Source organism: Haliotis rufescens, unplaced genomic scaffold, assembly GCF_023055435.1.
Source record: "Haliotis rufescens isolate VD_foot unplaced genomic scaffold, xgHalRufe1.0.p SCAF_11, whole genome shotgun sequence".
Classification (NCBI taxonomy): Eukaryota; Metazoa; Mollusca; class Gastropoda; order Lepetellida; family Haliotidae; genus Haliotis; species Haliotis rufescens.
In genome coordinates, this window is record NW_025963791.1 from 6,878,038 (window position 1) to 6,892,510 (window position 14,473).

The following is a 14,473-nucleotide window of genomic DNA, read 5'->3' on the forward strand; positions in this document are numbered from 1 at the left end:
GACAATTAACTGTAAGTGGTACAACATTATAAAATACTAATTTTCAGCGGGGCGGTCGGGTAGCCTAGTGGTTAAAGCGTTCGCTCGTCACGCCCAAGACCCGGGTTCGAATCCCAACATGGGTACAATGTGTGAAGCCCATTTCTGGTGTCCCCCGCCGTGATATTGCTGGAATATTGCTAACAGCGGCGTAAAACCAAACTCACTCACTCACTAATTTTCAGCATCCCCGGGGATGCTCTCCGAATTTGTTTGTGTGTCCCTATTTGTATTCAAGGTTGGCTTGCTGGTCTAAACTCTAAGGAGGTCGGATTAACGAAGTTTCGCTATATTTACCGAATCACCGTGACCATATAGCTTCTAGTCTGCCAGATACGTCTGCCTACCTTTTTGCCCCACCACGCTTATCGTGGTTGTGTTCACCAGAATCTAGTTTGTTTTACGTTTGTCTCGGGTCTTGCCCCATATACTTCCTTATTTATTGTTTCTGTTTAGGTTCAAAGGAATCCGCCTCTAGACTCTAATGGTTTTTTTCTGTGTGGTTGCACCTAGCTTGGCGGGCCACACCGACTCTGCCTTCCGTGGTAATTGGAAGCCGTGGAAGCGAACATAGGCAGACTGAGTTCGCCAGCTTCTTGGAATATTGTTGTCTGTCTAGGAACATTTGATAACCTCCGTTCTTTTTTCTTAAGAAAACATCACGATCTTCAGATCTGAATGAGTTATCCTACACGGTTCTTGGCGCGCTATTCAGTAAACACACAGATAAACGAGCTGGTCAGCAAGAATAAACTCATGTGTGTGAGCACGTTGCTCTACGTGCAAGCAGACAAGGTTACCGATTAGAACACCTTGGTCGTTACCGCTTCCCGGAGTTGCCTTATCTGATTTGTTTCACACTCTGGTGGCAATTATGTGCTTGTTCCATTCCTGAAAACCGCAGATGAGGCTGCCTATCTGAGAGCCTAGCCCGAACAGCTGACGAGATAGAGGGTCGTCTGCTGCCTCTGCCTTTTCCCGCCACCCGGCCAATACAGGACGGCAGGACTCGTCTCGAGCGAATATACATCCAGAGCAGCCTGCACTTTCCGTGGAGAACGTGGCTACACAGTGCTGTATGATCACCTTGCCATCTTGCCAGAGATAAATCTATGATCCTGCTGAGGGACGCCGCGAGAACGAGAAACTTGAAAGTGTTGCATATGACCTCTCGCTGCGGCCTGTGCTGGCTTTGGTTCACTTCCATTCTCCTGCTTGCTTGTGTCTTCATGAGTCACGGACGTTCAGCAGTATGCTTCCCCATGTCAGGTTCTTCTCACTAATCTTCCGCCGACTTTGGAAGCTCAGGGTTTTGCATCACCTTAGAGGGCACAACAACCTGTTACGTCCAGATCGTGTTCTCTCGCCATACTCCTTCTGACTCGTGGCAGAGGTGGGCAACAGGCGGTCGCGAGAGCGGGCTACTGTCACTCACTCACAAACATCGTTCAGAAGCAGGGACACGGTTGCCCCTATCGTGAGCTATTAGTCTGTCTCACAAGGACTGAACCATATTATTGTCCCTTTCGCCCAGCCCTTTCTGTAATACAAAACCCCTACATAAAGCAAGTCTAGATTGAATCTCCCATCTCATTGGGGCTCCTTTTCAATTTATTTGGTTCTATCAAAATTATATTTTTTTTCAGAGACGAAGCGTTAGTCTGGTGAGCTACGATCGCCGCAATTCGCTGTGGCTTTGCCTCCATAAGGCACATAGTAAACTACGATCGTGGGTCCTATGCCAGATTCGTCCTGATTGTTTCTTGGTTTGGCAGCACTAAGCCCGTGCTGGTGGATGGGTGGCAAACGTCCTGCATGAATCCTCACACATCACACATCAAGCTCTCACTCAGTGTGTTAAATGTATTGTAGACAAATGAGTTAGCCATAATAGTGTTTGTGTGTGTGTGTGTGTGTGTGTGTGTGTGTGTGTGTGTGTGTGTGTGTGTGTGTGTGTGTGTGTGTGTGTGAGTTGGGTTTAACGCCGCTTTTAACAGTATTCCAGTTATATCGCGGCGTGTCAGCTTAATGTGGGAGGAAAGCCCGAAGTGATGCAGGTCTCAGACGTTTACCACTTCGGTGAAACCCACGAGAACGGGTATGGTGCTGACAAACCTAGAATCATAATCGGGGCGAACCGGGATTCGAACCCACAACCATAGGTTTCTGACGTGACCAAGGGACGCAACTCTGTACAGCGAATCGCGGCGCCTTAGACGACTGGGCCACCCGTGTCCCCTATTGTCATAATAAGAATCACTGGAATCACCCTTCTGGTCGTGCGTGTCAGGGGGGGATGGTCGTTTGGTCGGATTTATATGAGACTTACTTACACTGCTACAAGACATACCTATTTACTCTATAAGCAGGATCCGAGCAGTTCTTTTTGTGTGAAATCTCTAACAAAATTTGTTTTCCCGGATTTTTTCAGGAACTCATTTTTTTTACCCCAAATAATCCTATCCCTCTGTAAATAAGCTGGCAATTTATTAACCATGCACTCTACGGCTTTATTTTGGGACATGCAATGGGTGAGCTCTGTGTTGAGGATTGTACAATGAGTCAAGTCAAATTCCACCAAGCTGCAGCCGCTCGGTCACCTCATGGACCGTTGCCTGGATGAGATAATTCGTGGTAATGATGCAGACACTTGTAGACCTACATCATCGTCAGATGATGTCAAGAGGGGGGCACGGGGAACACCAATAATCCACTCCCAGTAATTATGACAAGTTCGTGGAATGCACAGGCCTGCCATGGGCGGCCTACACGAGGAAATGAGGCCATTTTAGGAGACACAAGTGCCTATTCTCTCTGACAACGTTGGCAAATATGCTGTGTGAGAATAATGGAATAATGAGCGTTTTCTGCATCTATGTATGTCTCTGAGGAGACGATGGAGCCTTTAAGGGACCGACCATTTGATATTCGGGGGTGGGACTTTATGCCAAAGGGGTATATCCACAAAAAAACCTTGAGTCAAATTGTATCGCTGTGACAGGTCAGTGAAATAAGCAGGAGTCTGTTTCTGAGTCCGTCTCCCTGGCTGTGCGGTTATTGTTATTATTTGTTGCAGGAAATACGTGGCAAACTGTTCGCTACCCTTATGATCAGTAGTATGTTCTGGGTAAGGCTCCATACACCAGCAAATGCGGCCATCATTACTTTATTTTAGCAAAGGGGAGATATTTGCATCACGGAAGAACATGATCGAGAAAACACTCCTGTTCCAGCTTCTTTATTCTGTCTCAGAGGAACGGAACAAAAACAGAATGGGTTCCGTAACGTTTCGCAACTAAATGATGCAATGGAATTGTTAGCATGGCGCGAAACACCGCTTTGCCATAAGGTCGGGGAAACAGCTTATTCTAGAGGCTTACTCGCTGCGGCTAACGTAACGGAGCCATAAAAGAATATTTTTGCTGCTGTTTAGATCGAATGACATTTTCGTAGTTACAAGATTAGGATGTCAGGTCTCAAGAGTTGTTTCTTCTGGAAAAGTGAAAGTTTTGGTGCGTTCTTGAAACGCTGCTGTTTTGAGAGCTAGTGAGGGCGATTTATGAATGGCTCCTTGGTTGATGGTGTTTAAATATGGCGTAGAAGCAAGACGTTGCCAAGCAAAGTGATGTCTGATGATATGGTTGTAAGCTTAAGACAAAATGAGTTTTATTGTGCAATTTATGTTCTGAGCATGTTAAATAGATACATTCACACTTGAAAACATCGGATGTTGCTGTTGATAGATGTATTACAAATACGTTTACCGAAAATAGTACATTTTCGAATATGTTTAATACATGATCACACATTCCGGTTTTTCCAAAACAAAGAATCGCATTAAGATCCTGTTTCAAATACTTTAAGATGATAATGCACTGGCTGTGTCCGTACTGCTAGAGACATTACACGAAATCACCTCTTTGGCCTGATGAACCAATGTTCTTGCAATGTAGTTCTTTCCCGAATACACCGCCTCTGTGGTCTAGTAGATAGAAGTCTCCCAGGTAGCGGAAGGTCGGGTTCGATCCCGGCCGCGTCATACCAAAAGACGTTAGGTACTTGTTGTTTCCCTGCCTGGCGTTTGTCACTAAGGGGATAGAACAAGGACTAGCCAGCTCGGAGTCAGTATACTTTGTCTGAGTGGGGTATCCATTTCAAACTACGAGATGGTATCTCAGTGGGCTAGCACTATAAAACCGGCATTAGTCTGGACAAGTACAAGCAGCCACACAAACATACACACACGTGCATACACGTCGCTATAAAGGTGCAATAATCTTGAACGCGACGTTAAACCAATTTCAACTCACCTCACCATACCCGAATAAACACCCTCTTTCATCTTAAACACTTACAAATGTGACGAGAATGCAAATGTGTAATTGTTTATATTTCTTAAGCTGCTTAAGTACTTCATACAACACATAATGGTATTGCTTCAATTGGGGACCGATCATTTATTATAGGGGTGGGTGGGGGTGGTGTCAGAGCGAATCAGGCGAGGGTCATAAAAAATAATACACATATTTGGGAACGGTCATGTAAAAATGGACTTTTTTCATTTCAGGGAGAATATATATAGAGTTATCGAAAAATGTGACAAGCATTAAGGGGTGGTAATTATTTCAGTACCTTAGTTTTTCAAAAACACCTCCACAATATGTAATAAATGACTGGTCGTGAGTCGTGTAAATTGCTACCTTGTTATAATTAAACCTATTCTCACAGCCCTGTGTTTAGCCAGTTAGAACTCATCCTTTAACCAGGGCAATCACGTGTACCCGAGTGTATATATTAGGGACGTTTAATAGTATTATGTGGAACGAAATGCCCCCGATGGCGCCAAAATCACCATCTGTGTACGACAGACTTGCCGACCTGGGATATATATAGAGAACTGAGAAGTCTACGGCATGTACTTGGCTTTCTTCGTTCTATAACTAGCCTCGAACGACAGGTGTCCCTTGTGAGACGAGACACGCAGAGCAGAAGGAATTCCCTTCCTTGAAGTCTGCTTGCCTGATGGCGACCTTCTGCTCGATCTTCCCAGTCTATAAGAGCTCCGTACATCGTACTCACTTGTTATGAGTAGGGAGCGGATCTGATCCGTGTTAAATTGTGTAAGTGCGTCTTACTTTGTTTTGCCAAATATTAAATTATGTGATTGAAGAATGAATTTAAAAAAAACAAAACAGATTTATAAATTAGCGATGTTGATGCGTGTGTATCCATTCATCTTCGAGTATCCAATGTCTGATATCTCTATTACGGCAAATACTCCGGCCCTTTTCCACGGACCGCCTCCGTGGTCTAGTGGAAGATCGTCCGCCCTGAGAGCAGAAGGACCTGGCTTCGATCCCCGGCCGCGATATACCAAAAGACGTTAAAAGATAGTACTTGTTTCCCCGCCTGGCGCTCGGCATTAAGGGGCCTTAAACAAGGACTGGTCGGCTCGGAGTCCGTATACTGTGTCTGAGTTGAGTATTTGTGTTAATCTGCGGCATGGTTTCGCAGTGGGCTAGCGGTAAAAATCAGTCCGGACTAGTACAAGCACACGTCCATGCACGTCGCCATAGAAGTGCAATAATCTTGGAGGCGACGTTAAACCCCATATCACCTCACCACCCTCTTCCGCTATAGTAAAGTGCGGTCGGTTAGTCTAGTGGTTAAAGTGTTCGCTCGTCACGCCCAAGACCCGGGTTCGATTCCCGACATGTGTTCAATGTGTGAAGCCCATTTCTCGTGTCCCCGTGTGACGTCTCTATCTCTATTTCTCCAATCGCCAACTCACCATAGAAATTATCTCGCTCATGAGCGTCATTTGATTGGCCCCGTGAACATTTCGGGTTAGAATTAGTCTCCTGCAACCCATGCTTGCCGTAAAAGGCGACTATGCTTGTCGTATGAGGCGTCTAACGGGATCGCATGGTCAGACTCGCCAACTTGGTTGATGCATGTCATCGTATTCCATTTACGACGGCGCTAAACAACAAACAAAGAAACAATCAAAATATTTGATTGCAAGGCTATTTTTTATGGAATTCATCGTAATAGAATAGAGATATACCACACTCGATACTAGAGAATGTCATTAGTCCAGTCTATCTAAGGTATGAGCATTGGGTTGCCTTGTGTGCTAACCCTAGTTGCACATTCATATTTATTCCGAAGATCTTTACATTAACAATAAGGAAAAACTATTTTGCGTATATAAAAAGGTGGAGTTGGAAACTATGTTTTCCCAAATTCAGTTATCTGCTTTATCCTGAAAGATTGTGCAAGTCCATGAACCTAAGAGTTGTGATGAACCCAATCCTTAATAATGCGTGTTTATTCTTTAGACATCCTTTATGAATGAACTATTACTGGGATGATTGTCTGCACGGGCATCGTGACATTGGAGCATCCTTATTATTGTTCGATCAGGAAAAGCTTATACAGATACAATTTATATGAAAGTTGTGTTGTTAAAATCTTATCAGTTGTGTGACAACAACCAAGTTAATCTAGTTCATGTCTAGTTGGTTTGATAAGTCCAGGGTATCCAAGTGGTGGGGCAATAGCCAATAGGGGTTGACACAAATGCCACGATTATTGGTTCATACAATGAAGGTGAGCTTCAGTGTCTTCCCATGTTTACAGACTAGGATGTGCATGACGCAATATACTCAATAGAATACCAGAAAATGATAAAATATCGATATGCGTCCTGCATTGTACGACCGGTTAGCTAAATCTTTCCATGTACAAATATTTACACAAGTTTTTAGATTACCTAGAAATATTTGATAAATTTAGGAAAGCAGCGTCTGCCTCCATTATGCCATGATGATTCGTTTTGATCAAATGTACACAGTAAAGATATCTGTGATCATTACCGTGACTTAATCATAACGGAAACCAAACAATAATTTCGATGCTTAGGAATTGCTTCAGACATTGTTTAATCCAAAATCGATGCACAGAATACACGTTTCGTGAAATAGTCGTTTTAGGCGGTTTGGGGTAAAAAGTCAGCTTTCGTTACCCTTGAAACTTCCGTATTTCTGTACTGGCAACGCGTTTAAAAAATTCTAAATATCATATAAATTTGAAATTTAAATATAAAAAACAACCCTTTACTTTTAAAAAAACAATTACAAATTATAAAGAATATCACAGGAAGCCAGTCCCTAGACCAATTCAGTATCAGGGGAGGTGAATCTTTTAAAACATATGAGCAGGTTTGAGTGATGCACTTCTGAACTAAAAATCACAACGTGATAAATGAGAACATATGCACAGTTACTTTTGTTCACTATTAAAGATAAAAAGAAATACATTTATACACGAAGCCGCCTCCTAGGAATTCATCACCACTTTGGCTTTTTGGTATTCGACTTTTATATGTTCTCATCTTCACCAGATATGGAATGTCGTTAATGATTACTCCATTGGTATCGTAATCATAAATTAATGTGATAACCATGTTGGGATGCAAGATATTGCTCGACGTAGCGGTAGTATTACCTGTTAATGATCGCCCTTCCCATCATGCGAGTATCAAAAATTAAAAAAAGACAGACAGGAAATGCTGATAAGCTTTCCTTACCCCTCAATTCTTGTAGGTAACGGTTCATCACATTTATGTAAAGATCCCCTGATCGTAACGAGACCACCTTTTGTGGTAGGAAAAGAGCATGTGGTTGTTTATGAAGATGACCTAAGCTTAGCTCGATTGACCCGAAGAAGGTCTCTATTCGTAACGAGACCACCTGTTTTGGTTGGGGAAGATCTGGTGGTCGTAAACTAAGATGACCTGAGCTTAACTCGATTGACTCAATGATGGTCCCTGATCGTAACGAGACCACCTGTTTTGGTTGGGGAAGATCTGGTGGTCGTATACTAAGATGACCTGAGCTTAACTCGATTGACTCAATGATGGTCCCTGATCGTAACGAGACCACCTGTTTTGGTTGGGGAAGATCTGGTGGTCGTAAACTAAGATGACCTGAGCTTAACTCGATTGACCAAAAGATGGCCCCTGATCGTAATAAAAAATCTGTGTGTGGGAGAGATCTGCTAGTTGTTTACCAAGAGAAACTAAACTCGCTTGACCCAAAGATGTAATAACATCTGATAAAATATTCTTGGGATTAAAAAAAAGCGCTTCCTGCACGCACGTCACATGTTTGATAACGATAGTAGCCTATGCACCGAGGCGTCGAAATAGTGTGGACGAAGAAGTTGCCATCTTCACAAACTGCTTGTTATTACCTTACGCAACTGCTACTATGTCAATCAAGGAATTCCATTGTGAGCGGAAGATAATATGGTAACCTTCGGGTCGCAGGGCAACATAGACCCTAGAGAATAAATTAAAAAAATGAATCCTAGATTGCCTCAGCTCTGAAATTAAGCATTGTTCTGTGCTTCGTATAGATTTCATGCTTTATTTCAAAGATATATATACGGTAACTTTATTTCTGGGACTTATATCAATCGGGTGGTCAGGCTATGTGACTTGGTTGATAGCGTGCCATCGTACCCCGACGGCGTGGATTGCTCCTAACAGTATCAGTCACTGGACTGCCTGGTCCAGACTCGATGATTTACAGGCCTGTGAGTACGGCGTTGGAAACCCCCCAAGACAACTCTTTTATTGGCACATTTAGTACAACGTGTGAAGCCATTCCTGACGAGATTGCTGGAACATTGCTAAGAGTGGCGTAAAACCACACTCACTCATGAAATGCAAGAGTCGTAGGAGTCCCGAGATTGTGATGGGAAAAGGATGATTTATGTTGTCTAATCTAACCCCACAAGGTGTTTCTATGTGACTCATGGAGATGAGTTATATTGTCGACAGACGGCAGCTGAAGTAAACTTTTTTGAACCCGTGACCGTGTGTGGGTGAACTGTACCAACTGACTCTACTCCGGGTTAACCTCTTCCAGAAGATTATAGTTTTTATTGCACACAAGACCAAGTCAGTACCTGTTCCAGTAGGCTATAGTGTTGATAACACGTAAAATAAATAAGTACCTCTGACAGTAGCCTATTGTGTTTATTCCACATACGAAAGAGTGAATACCTCTTCGGGTAGGTGATAGTGTTGATGCCACAAAAGAAAACGTCAATACCTCTTCCAGTAATAACATTGTTTATATCAGGACATCTTCCAGAAGGTTTTTTGTGTTGATGCCACGTAAGAATAAGTCTTGACCTCTACCAGTAGGCTATAGTGTTTATTCCATTACGAAAAAGTGAATACCTCTTCGAGTAGGCTATAGTGTTGATGCCACATAAGAATACGTCAGTGCCCCTTCCAAGAGGGAACATTGTCGATACCAAATAGGAACAAGTCAGGGCATCTTCCAGAAGGCTTTTGTGTTGATGACAAATAAGAATAGTGAGTGAGTGAGTGTGGTTTTATGCCGCCTTAGGCAATATTCCAGCAATATCACGGCGGGAGACACCAGGAATGGGCTTCACACATTGTACCCATGTGGGGAATCGAACCCGGGTCTTCGACGTGACGAGCGAACGCTTTAACCACTAGGCTACCCTATCGCCCCCAAATAAGAATAAGTGTGTACAGTAGCTTATTGTGTTTATTCCACATTCGAAAAGTGAATAACTCTTCGAGTAGGTGATAGTGTTGATGCCACAAAAGAATACCTCATTACCTTTTCCAGTAGCCTATTATGTTTATTCCACATACGAAAAAGTGAATACTCTTCTAGTATGTTTTTGTCATATTAGAATATGCCTACCGCTCTACCTCTACCACTACCGTGTTTCTGTGTGTATGTTTGCGCCCCTTAATCGTACCAGAACTCAGATGATCATGCCTTTGATAACAAGGTTCTCCCATGTAATGATTCCTGGTTTGTCAGCACCACACCCGTGCTCGTAGGTCTGATAACAGTGTGATCGTCTCCAAACTGCAGAACGCTGGGCTTTCCTCCCACATTGAGCTGATGGGAATGAATAACTAAAAGTGTACAATCCGAACTCATTCACTGCTGTATGCTCGATGATGAACCGCACTTTTCTCTACACGGATGTGCTGTATGCTCGATGATGAACCGCACTATTCTCTAAACGGATGTGCTGTATGCTCGATGATGAACCGCACTATTCTCTACGCGGTTGTGCTGTATGCTCGATGATGAACCGCACTATTCTCCACACGCATGTGCTGTATGCTCGATGATGAACCGCACTATGCTCTACGCGGATGTGCTGTATGCTCGATGCTGAACCGCACTATTTTCTATACAGGTGCGCTGCATGCTTGTGGATCGACCGCACCGTTTCATATACAGATGTGATTTATGCTCGGTGATGGAACGCACCATTCTGTATACAGATGTGAAATATGCTCGGTGATGGAACGCACAATTTTGTATACAGATGTGATACATGATATGTGATGGAACGCACCATTTTGTATACAGATGTGATACATGCTCGGTGATGGAACGCACCATTTTGTATACAGATGTGTTACATGATTGGTGATAGAACGCACCATTTTGTATACAGATTTGATACATGCTCGGTGATGGAAGGCACCATTTTGTATACAGATGTGATACATGATCGGTGATTGAACGCACCGTTTTGTATACAGATGTGATATATGCTCGGTGATTGAACGCACCATTTTGTATAGAGATGTGATACATGCTCGGTGATGGAACGCACCATTTTGTATACAGATGTGATACATGCTCGGTGATGGAACGCACCATTTTGTATACAGATGTGATACATGCTCGGTGATGGAACGCACCATTTTGTATACAGATGTGATATAGGCTCGGTGATGGAACGCACCATTTTGTATACAGATGTGATACATTATCGGTGATTGAACGCGCCATTTTGTATACAGATGTGATATATGATCGGTGATGGAACGCACCATTTTGTATACAGATTTGATACATGATCGCAGTGTTCGAAATACCTGCCTGCCCGACCGTCCGAGACGGGTTGATTTCAACTCGGGCTGCCAGATTTTCAAATCCCCCTGCCCGACAGTCGGGTTATTTTTCATATGTGACAATATTCTAAATATTTCCCGATGATAATCATTAATTCACATGTAAAGATGAATGATAAAATGTAACCAAAGAGAAACCCCGTTAGCTTATCCTGAGAAACATATGATTAAAGTGGGCAGGCAGGTTTTGGTCAGGGCTGGCAAGTATTTCAGCTAGCCAGTCCTGTGGTCTGGCTGAAATTTTTGGGAGTTTCATACCCTGATGATCGGTGATGGAACGCGCCCTTTTGTATACAGATTTGATACATGCTCGGTGATGCAACTCACCATTTTGTATACAGATTTGATACATGCTCGGTGATGGAACGCACCATTTTGTATACAGATGTGATACATGCTCGGTGATGGAACGCACCATTTTGTATACAGATGTGATACATGCTCGGTGATGGAACGCACCATTCTGTATACAAATGTGATCTATCCCTTGGCACGAAGTCTCTCTGCAAAATTGTTTCTGTCAGCTCCTTGATATGTTCAATTAACGCATTATTTACACACCGCGGAAGACGGATTATGGCCGAGAGTGGCCTGTACGATACCCAACATTGTTGCAGGTTGTAAACATCTTCAGTCTGTGGCTACTCGAGTTGTGCTGGCATCATCCAGATATAAAAGGATGCACGTATCGCCATCCATCAGCGGTGCCGCATCGTACAGTTAACGTTACTGTCATGTGAAAAAGAAAATTTCCAATGTACCTTTTTGGTTTTCAAGGGAACATAGAATTCACAATATCCGACTGTTTATTTTTAGTTTTGTTTGCTTTGTTTGATGGAAAATTCCTGAAAGCGGCGTAAAAGCAGACTGACACTCGCTTCTGTGTCATTCTCTGTGGGTTTACGCTGCAGTCAGCATTGTATTCCAGTATTGCACGACTGAATGGCAAACCAGTGATTGATATTATAAGCAATTTATCAGTCTTGAAGGTAAGACTGCTTTGGAGATGTAGATCTTTTCGATCAAGGTACAGCCATGACATTGCTGAAATATTGCTGAAAGAGTCGTACAACCCTATTTCCATTCCATGCTGCCAGATGTACATGATCTTCAGCTGTATCAACAAGTGCCATCATGGTGTGATCGACTGTAGTATGTGATTCAATGTATGCAAATGGTCAGTATGAGCTATTATGTATGTAAGTGTTCAGTATGTGTTACAATGCCTGTGTGTGTTCAGTATGTGTTGCAATGTCTGTATGTGTTCAGTATGTGTTGCAATGTCTGTATGTGTTCAGTATGTGTTGCAATGTCTGTATGTGTTCAGTATGTGTTACAATGCCTGTGTGTGTTCAGTATGTGTTGCAATGTCTGTATGTGTTCAGTATGTGTTGCAATGTCTGTATGTGTTCAGTATGTGTTACAATGCCTGTATGTGTTCAGTATGTGTTACAATGCCTGTGTGTGTTCAGTATGTGTTGCAATGCCTGTGTGTGTTCAGTATGTGTTACAATGCCTGTGTGTGTTCAGTATGTTTTACAATGCCTGTGTGTGTTCAGTATGTGTTGCAATGTCTGTATGTGTTCAGTATGTGCTACAATGTATGCAAATGGTCAGTATGAGCTATTATGTATGTAAGTGTTCAGTATGTGTTACAATGCCTGTGTGTGTTCAGTATGTGTTACAATGCCTGTATGTGTTCAGTATGTGTTACAATGCCTGTGTGTGTTCAGTATGTGTTGCAATGTCTGTATGTGTTCAGTATGTGTTACAATGCCTGTGTGTGTTCAGTATGTGTTGCAATGCCTGTGTGTGTTCAGTATGTGTTACAATGCCTGTGTGTGTTCAGTATGTGTTGCAATGTCTGTATGTGTTCAGTATGTGCTACAATGTATGTGCTCAGTATGTGCTACTGTGTCCGTATGTGTTCAGTATGTGCTACTGTGTCTGTATGTGTTCAGTATGTGCTACAATGAATGCAAGTGTTCAGTATATGCTACAATGTATGTGCTCAGTATGTGCTACCGTGTCTGTATGTGTTCAGTTTGTGCTACTGTGTCCGTATGTGTTCAGTGTGTGCTACTGTGTCTGTATGTGTTCAGTGTGTGCTACCGTGTCTGTATGTGTTCAGTGTGTGCTACTGTGTCTATATGTGTTCAGTATGTGCTACTGTGTCTGTATGTGTTCAGTGTGTGCTACCGTGTCTGTATGTGTTCAGTATGTGCAACTGTGTCTGTATTTTCAGTATGTGCTACTGTGTCTGTATGTGTTCAGTATGTGCTACTGTGTCTGTATGTGTTCAGTGTGTGCGTCATTGTATGTATGGGTTCAGTGCTACAATGTCTGTATGTGTATACTATCTGTTTGAATGTCTGTGTTCAACATATGTTTGAATGTATGTATGCGTTCTCTTTGTGCTTGATGGTCTGGATGCGTTCACTTTGCGTTTGGTAGTCTGTGTTCAACTTGTGCTTGAAAGCATGTTTGCATGGTCTGTGTTCAACATCAACTTCCATTCATGTGTGTGTGGTCTGTGTTCAACATGTGCTTGAGTGCAGGTATGCATGGTCTGTGCGATCTTCATGGCCTGATTGACCCACACCATTCCCTTTCTCAGGTGTATGCTAGCTGTCTAAGCTATCATCAGTTACCTCGTTACTTCCGCCAGTGTCTGTGACGGGATGGAGACTGCAGACTCAGAATTCAATGGTACATCGTCAATTGCCATGAAGTGGAGCTCCTACGGCTATCAGTGTGGCTGCTGTGTTTAAAGTGCCACTCCATGTCGTTACCTCTTCGTTCGAAGAAAACTGAAAGCCCTTTACATATAGTTATGTTTCTAGTTGAAATAATCTGTAATTTGTTGCTTCAAGCATTATTACCTGAAGGTTACTTATCAGATCTCAGGCGGTTTTTTTGTATGTCAATTACCACATGGGTTGAAAGCCAATCGCACAACAAACTTTATCTATAGAAATGGTGTAACTATTTAAACATTTGTACTGTGACTAAATCATGTTTTAGCATCTTATTGTAGGATATAATTGTCATATATATGTATATATTTCGATGTGTGAACGAGGCTATTCTACCTTTAGTTTTCAATGATATTTTCAGTGATCCACTCATAAACTGTTCACAGGTCTTTTGCCTTATACGCCCAATGGAATCTGTTTCGTCGGATAATCGAGACTCGTTATCCTCTGGCGTGGACGTTTTATATGTTTATTTATTTGACAGCACTATACCCGTGCTCATTGGTTGCACCTAATTTGTAAACATTTTTGGGTTATTCTCCCATATGCAGCAGAAACATTGTGATATAACTGAAATAATGTTCAAAACGGCGTTAAACTCACTCACTTACCCAAGGCTGATAATTGCGTGTCAGTTTCGTAAAGTAAACAACTGAAAAACAGACAATTTGGATCATATGCTCAT

At 42.6% G+C, this 14,473-nt stretch overlaps 1 protein-coding gene across 1 annotated transcript in view; it reads left to right on the forward strand.

The window, feature by feature from the left end:
• The window catches only part of LOC124134273 (protein NDNF-like), a 66,704-nt gene that overhangs the window by 37,493 nt on the left and 14,738 nt on the right, over window positions 1-14,473 (forward strand). The gene's annotated exons all lie outside the window — the stretch shown is intronic.